We start from the raw sequence: 14,422 nt of genomic DNA, 5'->3' as shown, positions 1-14,422 counted from the left end.
AGAGAGGATGTTGTTTTTATGGGCAGAGGCAACTCATTCCATTCTGAGGTTCCAGTATACAAGAAAGTACCTTTCCCAGCATTACTTCTGAACCTGTATAAGCACACATCAGCAACACCTGATCTGGTGCCGTGATTGTGTGCATCACTAACATGGGGAAAGTAATCACTTAGATATGTGGGCGCAGGACCATACATACTCCTGTAAACCAAACCTAATCTAATCTGGGACACCCTAGCCTCAACAGGCAGCCAGTTTAGTTCCTGAAAGCAGCTCCTGCCTATGTGAGTACGTGGACTCACCTTCAATACTACCCTAATCACCTTATTCTGGACTATCTGGAGCTTCCCCTTCATAAGTTTAGATAAGCTCCCAAACTAGAAAGTCCTAGCATAGTCAAAATGGCATTGAATGAGGGCAGTAGCTAGCACTTTCATGGAGTCCTTATCAAGCAGCTTGGACTTTCTAGCCAAAAACTTAGTCCTGGAATTAACCTTCCCTAGCCCTTTATTGGCCATGCTCTCACCTCCCAAGCGTTCATCAAGGATACATCCCAGGTAGCTAACAGAAGTTTTAGTAGTCAGCATCTCACTCCCTAACTCCACTCTGATTTCAGACGACCTACACAATTTCGGTCTGGATCCAAAAATAATTCCTTCAGTTTTCCCTAAGTGCAGAGATAGCTTAAGCGCTGTGCTAAGTATGCTCTCCAACATAGTTTTACTTTTGTGAGACACCAGAAGTGTAGAGTCATCCACAAGAAGAAAAAGACGGCAAGAACAAGTATCTTTCATATCATTAATATAGAATAAAAACAGCAGAGTCCCAAGCACGCACGATTTATTGATACAAGTGGCACAGTCAATCATATAACCTCCCACTCTGAGCCATTCAGTGTTGTTGTTTATGTATGTAGCTAGTGAGCTAAGCTGTAGCACTAGCAATGTCTTTCAAAAGGATACAACTCACAAATGCTGAAATTCTGGAGATGTTTTTTTTTTTATTTTGACAATGAGTCTGAGTATGAGAGTCAGGAATCAGATTCTGACAGTGACAGTGAGGAGCTGCCCCCCAACCTTGTATCCATTTAGAAACCAGAATCTGAGGACCCATTGTCCACTGACGAAGTCCCAGGTCCCTTTGAAGATGCTGGTGGTGATGGAAGCAAACCGACAGTGGATGAGTACAGGAGTTCTGTGGAAGCTAGAAGGCCCGCAGCCATTTCACCCCTCCTGGCCCTGCCCCTTACCCCTTGCCATTTCCATCTCAGGCAGAGTGCTTCAAGTTGTTTCTGACAGAGGAGCTGGCAGGAGACATAGTAGAGGAGACCAATCGCTATGCCTTGGAGCTACAGGAAAAGAGAGAGCCAGTGACAACCACCATTTGTGAAATGTATACCTTCCTGGTGAAAGTCCTTCTCATGGGAATAGTAAAGAAGAACTCCCTAAGAGAATGCTGGAGCATTGCAATACTGCAATAAAATAGACAACTATTACATATTGGCCTATGTGTTTTCTTGCTGTGTTTTCATCCAGTAAAACTGTTAAGGAGTGTACTCCAGCATACAAAAGCTGGCCTCAATCTTCAGCTCGAAAGATGTCCAGCTCCAGTTCCAGTTATAATATCGGCAAATACTGTTTGTGTGTGTGGTTTCTGAAAGTACAGAATAAAGAGGAATTATTAGTAATTAGAATACAATATCAGGATATAGCAATAACACAATATTACAAAGTAGTAACATAATAAACACTGCTATAAAAATAATATATTGCATTTACAAAATTTCATTTATAACAGTGAGCAACAGTAACAGTTGAGCTCCATAAGGGGGCAGGGCAGGGCAGAACTGAGCTGTGCTAAATAGGCCAAATGCAAACAAACCATTATCATATTTTTTATTTATTTAACTTCTATGGGCTACGTGGGACGCTAGCGTCCCACCTGCGGGACACAGCCAGTGAAATATCAGGGCGGCAAAATGTCATAATAAACTTTCTCAAACATCCAACTATTTTACACCATTTTAAAGATACACTTCTCCTTGATGTAAACACATTGTCCGATTTCAAAAAGGCTTTACAGCGAAAGCAAAACATTAGATTATGTTAGGAGAGTACATAGACAAAAATAATCACACAGCCATTTTCCAAGCAAGGACACGTGTCACAAAAACTCAAAACACAGCTAAAATGAAGCACTAACCTTTGACGATCTTCATCAGATGACACTCCTAGGACATTATGTTACACAATACATGTATGTTTTGTTCGATAAAGTTCATATTTGTATCCAAAAACAGCATTTTACATTGGCGCGTTATGTTCAGATAATGTATTCCCACCAAACCCACCGGTGAATGTGCACATCAATTTACAAAAATACTCATCATAAACATTGACAAAATATATACTGCTCAAAAAAATAAAGGGAACACTTAAACAACATCCTAGATCTGAATGAAAGAAATAATCTTATTAAATACTTTTTTCTTTACATAGTTGAATGTGCTGACAACAAAATCACACAAAAATTATCAATGGAAATCCAATTTATCAACCCATGGAGGTCTGGATTTGGAGTCACACTTAAAATTAAAGTGGAAAACCACACTACAGGCTGATCCAACTTTGATGTAATGTCCTTAAAACAAGTCAAAATGAGGCTCAGTAGTGTGTGTGGCCTCCATGTGCCTGTATGACCTCCCTACAACGCCTGGGCATGCTCCTGATGAGGTGGCGGATGGTCTCCTGAGGGATCTCCTCCCAGACCTGGACTAAAGCATCCGCCAACTCCTGGACAGTCTATGGTGCAACGTGGCGTTGGTGGATGGAGCGAGACATGATGTCCCAAAGGCATAACGCGGGAGGCTGTACCAGAGACGAAAAGTGAAAATGTTCCATTACCGTACTTAGAAGCATGTCAAATGCTGTTTAAAATCAATCTTTATGGTATTTTTAACATAAAATTGTGATAATATTCCAACCGGACAATAGCATATTCATTCAAGAAGAAAAAGAAGGAACGGCACCCTCGCGGGATCGCGCATATCCAATCCCTTTGTCTCCAGGCAGTCCACTCAGTGACTGGGCTCCTATATTCTGCCCAGTGACAGGAGAATGCTGAAAGAACTTTCTGAAGGCTGTTGACAGCCAGTGGAAGCCTTAGGAAGTGCAACGTGACCCCACAGAAACTGTAGTTTCGATAGAGAATCAAATGAAGAACTACAAAATCTCGGACAGATTTTTCTCAGGTTTTTGCCTGCCATATGAGTTCTGTTATACTCACAGACACCAATCAAACAGTTTTAGAAACTTCAGAGTTTTCTATCCAAATCCACTAATAATATGCATATTCTAGTTTCTGGGCCAGAGTAGTAACCAGTTTAATTTGCGTGCGTTTTTCATCCGGCCGTGAAAATACTGCCCACTACACCTCAACAGGTTAACTAGGCAAGTCATTTAAGAGCAAATTATTATTTACAATGACGGCCTACACTGGCCAAACTCGGACAAAGCTAGGCCAATTTTGCGCTGCCCTATGGGACTCCCAATCACGGCCAGTTGTGATACAGCCTGGATTCAAACCAGGATGTCTGTAGTGATGTCTCTAGCCCTGAGATGCAGTGCCTTAGACCACTATGCGACTTGGGAGTCATAAGGCCAGGTTAGCTACAAAATACAACACAAGCTAATTCTTCTCTGACGCAATTAGCATTGTTTTACAGAGCTATAAGAAGAATGTAGCATAAGCACGATTGAATACAACACCATAAAGGTTATGAAATAAATAACATTACCTCACGTGTCAGTGGTTATAAGGAATATACACAACTATATTATGCTCCATACATACAGTGAGCTACAGTAGAAACGACAACACAATGCTATTGGCATCCTCAGGGAAGTTCCAGATGAATACAAAGCTATGAATCAAATAGGTGAAGACTTTACCACTACGTTCTTTTGATAGTTGACAATAAATAAAAATGTGGATTGGATTAATGACATCTTTTATAAGCAGCAGAGATTCATGAATGAAACCGGGGATGCAGTAAAGAGGTTCTCTGACCAATTATCCGCCACCTCCCGCATGACCTGGTAAAATAGACTGACTCTCGATATGTTATTGGCAGAAGAGGGCGGTGTAGGTAGAATGATTAGGTTCATTGCTGCACGTACATTCCTGATAACATAGCTTCAGCTGGATCAGTGACTAAGGCCCTGGCAGGTTTAACCACATTAGCTAACGACTTAGCAGAGAATTCTTTTTTTTTTTTTTTTGCTGACCACCCATTTGTTATGCCTACAAGTCTTTTGGAGGTTCAGAGGTCATGAGGTCCTTGGCCGACACAACACCCTACTCTTTTCTGACAGTTGTTTCAAAGACCTTACACACACACACACACACACAGAGAGAGCGATACATAGGGCCCAAGGAAGAGCGGTCATTCATTGAAGATAAATACACTTTATTTAAAAAAAAAATTTAAACCCTTTATTTTCATCTAAAATGTTAATGCATAAACGCCATTTATATCCTTTAAATGTTTACATGTTTAATTATTCTTCCTTTCTTACTTTCTTTACTGAAGACTCATCTCTTCAGTAGGTCATATGATTGAGTGTTGTCTGGCCCAGGAGTGTGAAGGTGAACGGAAAGGCTCTGGAGCAATGAACCGCCCTTGCTGTCTCTGCCTGGCCGGTTCTCCTCTCTCCACTGGGATTCTCTGCCTCTAACCCTATTACAGGGGCTGAGTCACTGGCTTACTGGTGCTCTTCCATGCCGTCCCTAGGAGGGGTGCGTCACTTGAGTGGGTTGAGTCACTGACGTGGTCTTCCTGTCTGGGTTGGCGCCCCCCCTTGGGTTGTGCCGTGGCGGAGATCTTTGTGGGCTATACTCGGCCTTGTCCCGGGATGGTAAGTTGGTGTTTCAAGTTATCCCTCTAGTGGTGTGGGGGCTGTGCTTTGGCAAAGTGGGTGGGGTTATATCCTGCCTGTTTGGCCCTGTCCGGGGGTATCATCGGATGGGGTCACAGTGTCTCCTGACCCCTCCTGTCTCAGCCTCCAGTATTTATGCTACAGTAGTTTATGTGTCGGGGGGCTAGGGTCAGTCTGTTCAATCTGGAGTATATCTCCTGTTTTATCTGGTGTCCTGTGTGAATTTAAGTATGCTCTCTCTAATTCTCTCTTTCTCTCTTTCTTTCTTTCTCTCTCTCGGAGGACCTGAGCCCTAGGACCATGCCTCAGGACAATATGGCATGATGACTCCTTGATTTCCCCAGTCCACCTGGCCGTGCTGCTGCTCCAGTTTCAACCGTTCTGCCTGCTGCTATGGAACCCTGACCTGTTCACCGGACGTGCTACTTGTCCCAGACCTGCTGTTTTCAACTCTCTAGAGACAGCAGGAGCGGTAGAGATTCTCTCAATGATCGGCTATGAAAAGCCAGCTGACATTTACTCTTCAGGTGCTGACTTGTAGCACCCTCGACAACTACTGTGATTATTGTTATTTGACCATGCTGGTCATTTATGAACACTCAGAGAGTGAGCTGATCAAGGGGTCGAAAATGTAGATCTTGCCAGATGTTCACTATCCGAGGAACAGGCCGTGGAAGCTTTATTGCTGGCAAAGATGTCCATAACCAGAGGGAATAAAACTGTTCTGTGTTCTTTTTCTCTCATCTCTGCCTGTCTTGTTGTACATGGAACCTGTCACACATGCGTTCATTAAAAAACACTAATTTTCAGATTTACACCACATAAACACAGCCATATTCACGGGACTGTCTGTTGCAGCCAAGTCATGATTTCCCAGGGGGTTAGCCTTGCAATAACCAAGTGTTGAGACACATAGCCCTCTATAATTACAGTTGAAGTCGGAAGTTTACATACACTTTAGCCAAATACATTTAAACTCAGTTTGTCATAATCCTAGTAAATATTCCCTGTCATAGGTCAGTTAGGATCACCACTTTATTTTAAGAATGCGAAATGTCAAAAAAATAGTTGAGAGTATGCTTTATTTGAGCTTTGATTTCTTTCATCACATTCCCAGTGGGTCAGAAGTTTACATACACTCAATTAGTATTTGGTAGCATTACCTTTAAATTGTTTAACTTAGGTCAAACATTTCGGGTAGCCTTCCACAAGCTTCCCACAATAAATTGGGTGAATTTTGTCCCATTCCTCCTGACAGAGCTGGTGTAACTGAGTCAGGTTTGTAGGCTTCCTTGCTCGCACACGCTTTTTCAGTTCTACCCATACATTTTCTATAGGATTGAGGTCAGGGCTTTGTGATGGCCACTCCAATACCTTGACTTTGTTGTCCTTAAAAGCCATTTTGCCACAACTTTGTAAGTATGCTTGGGGTCATTGTCCATTTGGAAGACCCATTTTCACCCAAGCTTTAACTTCCTGACTGATGTCTAGAGATGTTGCTTCAATATATCCACATAATTTTCCATCCTCATGATGCCATCTATTTTGTGAAGTGCACCAGTCCCTCGTGCAGCAAAGCACCCCCACAACATGATGCTGCCACACCCCTGCTTCACGGTTGGTATGGTGTTCTTCGGCTTATGTCAATTAGCCTTTCAGAAGCTTCTAAAGCCATGACATCATTTTCTGGAATTTTCCAAGCTGTTTAAAGGCACAGTCAACTTACTGTATGTAAACTTCTGACCCACTAGAATTGTGATACAGTGAATTATATGTGAAATAATCTGTAAACAATTGTTGGAAAAATTACTTCTGTCATGCACAAGGTAGATGTCCTAACTGACTTGCCAAAACTATAATTTGTTAACAAGAATTTTGAGGAGTGGTTGAAAAACGAGTTTAATGACTCCAACCTAACTGTATGTACACTTCCGACTTCAACTGTAAATGTTTCATGTACACTCGGATAGGCGTCTGCGTCACATACAGTATCTTATATTGACATTACCTTCTATTGTTTGTCCTCATGTGTCTGTTTTTCAGCATAAAGTACTCTGTAGCCACTTAGTGTGGACACCAGGTGAGACCACACACACACAATAACAGTCTCTCTTCTTCACTTCATGCCTCTCCCCCTTCTCCCTAAATCCTCTAGGTTATATCAGCTGTTTTGGCAACTGGCTGACACAGAGGGCACAGCATGATCATAGGTGAGAGTTCACTTGGTCGGGTATTATTAAAGAGATGTAGTAGTCACAGAGTTAATGATCCAAGGTCAGTTTTGCATTTCACCTCCTGATGACTGACCGTGTTAGAATAAAAAAAACAAGGCTTAATCATGCTCTCTCTATTTCCATCTGTCTCTCGTCTGCAGGTATGTTTGTATGTGAGAGAGGAAGCCAGTCCTGTCATCGCCACCTCACCAGCTCTTAAGGGAACCTTGGGGCCCAAATATGGTTAGGAGACTGCAATTGTGATGAACTGAGAGAATATTAGGGTTGCACTGTAATTCATTAATCATTTGCGGTCTGCCGCTGTTCTTACCTCTTTCCCTTTCTGTCTTCTACACCTCTCTCCCCACCTCGTCTTTCTTCCTTGTTTTATAATGCACACCATATGTGCATTGAAGTACAGATTGAACTTGTATTTACAATATTATATTACAATTATCATAATTATAATGCATGTATTATGTATTTATAACAACTGGATAATGAACTAATTTCAATAAAGCATTTCACATTCTCCACTGGTTGAAATTAAGTATCTCATGGAAATACTATCCTGTGTCCTCAGATTAATGCAGATGAAGGGAGTTAGATATGCATAGATTTTTGTATATAGTATGAGTTACAAATCAATCATGTTTCTAATCTATTGCATAGTTACAATGTGTAATCATTGATGTCCCAGGAGCAGGAGTGGTAAACACCGTTGAAGTGTACAATTGTAATACATACATGCAGACACAGCATCATTCAAATAATGGAGTTTGATATGACTGAAAAAGAATGTCTCAGAGATTCATACCTGAACCGCACCTTTATTTGCCAACGAAGAGTACATGATCAGTGATTATATTCAAAGTACAGGCTACAATGTGGGAATCTCATGCATGGTAATAACTACAGTACATATAGGACTTGCATCCTTGGCACAATAAAGTTATTATATTCTACTCTATCCATAGGCTTCATTAATGCCATTCAGACTTGAAGTTGATACAATAACTATGATAGCTGAGGTTCATAGATTGGTTCAGAACCTAACATTTTAGGGTCCATACACAGATCGGCTACATACTGTAGCTAGCTACACATCCATAGGCATACAGTTATTTTTACCCTCCACAACAAAATAAGCAAGTAAATAGTTAGCTAGCTACAGTATGTTACTTCAGCTGCATTGCAAGGCAAGCTTACACAATTGTACATTCAATTTGCAGTAAATTCTTTAGCTAGCAAGATTCTTTACATCCACTGTTTCACAAGACGACAGCCTGGTTTGCTGGTTTTCTCAAGAGTCCCTAAAACATCAAACAACACGAATTACAAATCCATTCTCCCGTCATAACACTATCTAGCTAGCTGGCTAATGTTAGCTAGTCTGATAACTTGCTAAATAGCGATTTTCATAAATTAACTTTATGACAAAAAAATATACACAAACGTTTGTCTCTACATTAACTAACAAATTTCACTTAAATGTATTTTTTTTGCTTGACTTGTTATGACGTCATAACTACTTACATTTGGTTCCACCGTCATGTTTTGTCAGCCATCTTCGTTGAAAAAATCCCCAGGGACGGGTGGCTCGCGTCAAATTCATCATTAGAACCACTCGATTTGATTGGTCATATAAAAACATTGGGACCCAAATATAAAATGAGTGCTCTAACTCCCCCTTCTGGTGGTCTGGAGCAATGAAGCCATGACGCTGGGTACCTCTAAGTCCCGCGGTGCAAGCTCGCAACTTTTAAAGGAGGAACCACTATAGAAGTAAGTTAGCTCGTCTGGTAGGCTCGTGTCACTGCGCAGCTCTAGGCTGTGCTTCCCTTTGTAGTCTGTAATGGGTTGCAAGCCCTGCCACATCCGACGAGCATCAGAGCCGGTGTAGTTCGATTCGATCTTAGTCCTGTATTGGCGCTTTGCCTATTTTATGGTTCGTTGGAGGTCATAGCGGGATTTCTTATAAGCTTCCGGGTTAGAGTCCCGCTTCTAGTTGGGGTATGTACATACGGTCACTGTGGGGACAATGTCATCGATGCACTTATTGATGAAGCTAATGACTGATGTAATGTACTCTTCAATGCCATCGGAGGAATCCCAGAACAGGTAGCGGCAGGAAGCCTAGTAGTTAGAACATTGGACTAGTAACCGAAAGATTGTAAGATCAAATCCCCGAGCTGACAAGGTAAAAATCTGTAATTCTGCCACTGAACAAGGCAGTTAACCCACTGTTCCTAGGCTGTCTTTGAAAATAGAATTTGTTCTTAACCTGTTGAGGATCTTATCCCGATCTTATCCCGGTATTGGGATTCATTGTCATGTGACCATGGCGGGGAATTCAAAACTGCAAGAGTAATCATTTCAAAAAATCAAATAATCAACTATTTTCCTCCATTTGAAAGATATATCTCCTAAATCTAACCACGCTGTCCGATTTTCAGAGGCATTACGGAGAATGCATAAAGTTAGGTTATGTGAGGAGAGTACATTGACAATAGCTGCGTGTAATGTTTAGCCAATTCAAAGAAGGGCATCAACAGACAGAAAACTAGCTAGAATTATGCACTTACCTTTGACAATCTGCATCAGATGACACTCATAGGACATTATGTTATACAATACATGCATTTTTAGTTCCATCAAGTTCATATTTATATCCAAAAACAGCATTTACAGTCGCGGTGAAATTCAGAATTTTTTTCGGCTCGAATGCACCCAGTGAATCCAGCATTACAAATCACGGAATTACTATTCGAAAACATTGGTAAATTATAATATTGTCATTCAAAGAATAATATATTATCATCTCGTAATTGCTACCGAAGGGCCAGATCTCAAAATAACTTTACTGGGAAATCACATTTTGTATAAACTGGGTACTATGCTAACAACAATAAGCTATATGCTAAGCTAAGCTAAGCTATACCGTTAGCATTAGCATCATCTAATATCGATAATAACATTCTAAATATCCCCTTACCTTTGATTATCTCCATCAGAAGGCGCTGCCAGAGATCCCAGGTCCAGAACAAATGTGGTTTCTTTTGACAAAGTTCATAATTTATGTCCAAATAGTTAGCGTTCAGTAGGCTCCCACAAAATGAGGTGGGCAGTGTAAAGTCACGTCGAAAAACTAAAGAAAACCTAGTAAATAATCGATTTACGTTTGTTTAAACATGTCAAACGTTGTTTAGCACTAATCTTTTGTTCCATTTTTAACGTGAAACATCAGTAAACATCAGTAATATTTTCACACAACCTATCAAGTGTCTAGAATAAACGATAATGACAAAGGCACTCTTCTCAGATTCATGCGCAGGCGCAAAAAATGAAGTGATGACGTGTCAACTTGTAAGCTTTCTAATTCGGTGTGTATTTATCACAGATGCTTCAAACAACTTTCTAAAGATCGTTGACATCTAGTGGAAGCAGTAGGAGTTGCGAACTGAATCCTTTCTCACTGTGGTATCTTTAAAACAATGACACTAAATAGTACAGTCACAAAATTCTCTTTTTTTTTAATCTATTTTTCACAGGTTTTTGCCTGCAATATGAGTTTTGTTATACTTACAGACACCATTCAAACTGTTTTAGAAAATTCAGAGTGTTTTCTATCCGAATGTGTTAATAATATGCATATCCTAGCTTCTGAGTTGGTGTAGGAGGCAGTTAAAAATGGGCACATATTTCTTTCAAAATTCTCAATACTGCCCCCGTGGCCCGTAGAGGTTAACTGACTGGCCTAGTTAAGTAAAGGTAAAATAAAATAAATATTCCAGTCTGTGCTAGCAAAATAGTCCTGTTGCTTAGCTTCATCTGACCACTTTTTTATTGATATAGTCAATGCTGCTTTAATTTTTGCTTGTAAGCAGGAATCAGGAGGATATAATTATGGTCAGATTTTCCAAATGGAGGGTGAGGGAGAGCTTTGTATGAGTCTCTGTGTGTGGAGTATAGGTGGTCCAGAGTTCTTTTTCCTCTGGTTGCACAGTTGTGGTGTGGGGGCTGTGCTTTGGCAAAGTGGGTGGGGTTATATCCTGCCTGTTTGGCCCTGTCCGGGGGTATCATCGGATGGGGCCACAGTGTCTTCTGATCCCTCCTGTCTCAGCCTCCAGTATTTATGCTGCAGTAGTTTATGTGTCGGGGGGCTAGGGTCAGTCTGTTACATCTGGAGTATTCTCTTGTCTTATCCGGTGTCCTGTGTGAATGTAAATATGCTCTCTCTAATTCTCTCTTTCTCTCTTTCTTTCTTTCTCTCGGAGGACCTGAGCCCTAGGACCATGCCTCAGGACTACCTGGCATGATGACTCCTTGCTGTCCCCAGTCCACCTGGCCATGCTGCTGCTCCAGTTTCAACTGTTCTGCCTGCGGCTACGGAACCCTGACCTGTTCACCGGACGTGCTTGTTGCACCCTCGACAATTACTATGATTATTATTATTTGACCATGCTGGTCATTTACGAACATTTTAACATCTTGACCATGTTCTGTTATAATATCCACCCGGCACAGCCAGAAGAGGACTGGCCACCCCTCATAGCCTGGTTCCTCTCTAGGTTTCTTCCTAGGTTTTTGGCCTTTCTCAGGAGTTTTTCCTAGGGAGTTTTTCCCAGCCACCGTGCTTCTTTCACATGCATTGCTTGCTGTTTGGGGTTTTAGGCTGGGTTTCTGTACAGCACTTTGAGATTTCAGCTGATGTACGAAGGGATATATAAATAAATTTGATTTGATTTGATTTAACATGCTGACAGAAATTTGGTAAAACGGATTTAAGTTTCCCTGCATTAAAGTCCCCATTTACTAGGAGCGCCGCACTGGGTGAGCGTTTTCTTCTTTGCTTATGGCGGAAATACACCTCATTCAATGCTGTTTTAGTGCCAGCCTCTGACTGTGGTGGTATGTAAACAGCTACAAAGAATACAGATGAAATCCTCTCTCGGTAGGTAGTGTGGTCTACATCAGGCGAGCAATAGCTCGAGACTTCCTTAGATATCGTGCACCAACTGTTGTTTACAAAAATACATAGACCGCCATCCCTTGTCTTACCAGACGCCGCTGTTCTATCCTGCCGGTATATCGTATAACCAGCCAGCTGTATGATGATATTGTCGTTGTTCAGCCACGACTCCGTGAAGCATAAGATGTTACAGTTTTTAATTTCCTGTATGTAGTTTAATCTGCTGTGTAACTCGGCAATTTTATTCTCCAAAGATTGCACGTTTGCTAGCAGAATGGAGGGAAATGGGGGTTTATTCAATTGCCTACGAATTCTCAGAAGGCAGCCCGACCTTCGGCCCTTTCACTGCCTTCTCTTCACACAGATCACGGGGATCAGGCCCTGGGATCAGTGCCTGTTCCTGAGGAAGCAGTATATCGTTTGCATCGGGCTCGTCAGAGTCGTGAAAGGAAAGAAAGGATTCTGCTAGTCCGTGGTGAGTAATCGCAGTCCTGATGTCTCAAAGTTATTTTTGGTCATAAGAGATGGTAGAGGCAACATTAGGTACAAAATAAGTAAAATAAGAAGTTACAAACAATGCAAAAAAACACAATCGACTGGGGGCACGTAAAACGTCTGCCTTCTTCTCCGGCGCCATCTTACATCTCCCTATTCTAGTGCATACGGATGATATGTCTTTTTAGTCTTGCCTCTGTTCTTGCCCATTTGATAATGGGGCATGCTAAATCGAAACAAATTTTACATATTAGTAAAGACAAGTTTAAATTGAGAATAGTCTGATGGGTGAAAATATGATCACTTGATGAGAGAATAGCATGTGCAGCCTGCGTGAAGGAGCAGAGCTCAAGCTTTCTTTTACAACTTTCTCAAATCATCAATAACCTACAGTCGCATCATGCAGCCCATATATCTTTTGATTTCTGAGGCATTCTAAGGTTTGTATCATTCACAACTAAAGTTGCCAAATAACTCAAAATCAAGCATATAGGACCTGTTCCAAAGTAGTACTTTAACACTCAACATAGCCACTTTATATGCTCCCACTCTCGCTCCGGAATGGGAAAAATATCAATTATATTTTATTCAGCTAATTTGAATTATATTCTTCTTACTATAAAACTTTAAATGATAAAATTATGCCATGGTACTTATAAGCATGTCTTGTCTGCTGAATGAACAAGCCTACAGCCTGACCTATGGCATGGCGCAAAGCCAGATAACATACAGTAGGCCAACTCATATTCTGTTCTTCTGAAACACATTTTATTTATATCATAATGTTTCTTTAGACCTGCCTAAAATAAATAATGAATGCATGGTGATGGTGTGTATTCAATTGATTTATTCAACTTTTTTAATGTTGATCACGCGCATCAGAGGCTTGTACGCTTCTTGTATGAGTGGAGCCAGGAGATGCTAAATTACCATGAGACCGGCAGTCTTTTGCATTACAGTAACCTGATGACAGAATTTCATGACTTCCATAGCCTTACCTATTAGTACTCTTTTGAAATATCAATGGAGCAGGTTGGTTCAATGTGGAATTTGACAGATAAGAGGGAGAGAGAGAAAGAGAGCGAGTGAGAGAGAGAGAAACAGAGCGATAGAGAGAGAACATATAATTAGAGAAGAAAGAAGGAGATGGAATATACAGTTATAAAGACTTCCAGGAAACTCCCCTGGTGCAGTGTCTGAAGTCCCAATGGGAAACTAACTCTCTCTCTCAATCTGGTTGGAAAGTCCCATCCAATGTGTTCCACATCCAGTTTCCACACTTTATTCTCATTCAGTGTCAAACCTGCACTTGTCAGAGCCTCTTATCTCTGTCTGTTCAAGTGCAACATAGCCTCAAGCTGTGTGTGTGTTTGTGTGTGTGTGAGATATTGAAACTCCTTTGAAGTTTATGTCTACAGTTAAAAGTTGAGTGACTTCTGACTTCACTTTATAGCCTAATAAGGTGATGGAAGGGATGTTTTTTCTTTCTTCACATTATGATGATGCACCAACTCAGAGTCGAACTCTGAAAAGTCAAATCTTTCTACCACAACTTTCTAGTCCTAGATGTTATTTTCTTTCATTATGTGAGTTAGGCCTTTTGTTCCTTTGTTGCACGCTGCTAACAGTTTATTTAACGATGCAATAATCCAATATTGAGTAATCTCCCGAGACATACTCAAAGTCTTGCCAAAAAAGTTTGGGAACCCCTGCCCCATCCAATTAGTCTTCCATACGAGAATTTGAGTATGTCTCAGGAGATGGGACCATGTCTATGTTCCCTCAGCCCTATGTTCTCTCAGTTC

Source organism: Salmo trutta, chromosome 18, assembly GCF_901001165.1.
Source record: "Salmo trutta chromosome 18, fSalTru1.1, whole genome shotgun sequence".
NCBI lineage: Eukaryota > Metazoa > Chordata > Actinopteri > Salmoniformes > Salmonidae > Salmo > Salmo trutta.
Note: the sequence above shows the minus strand (reverse complement) of the source record.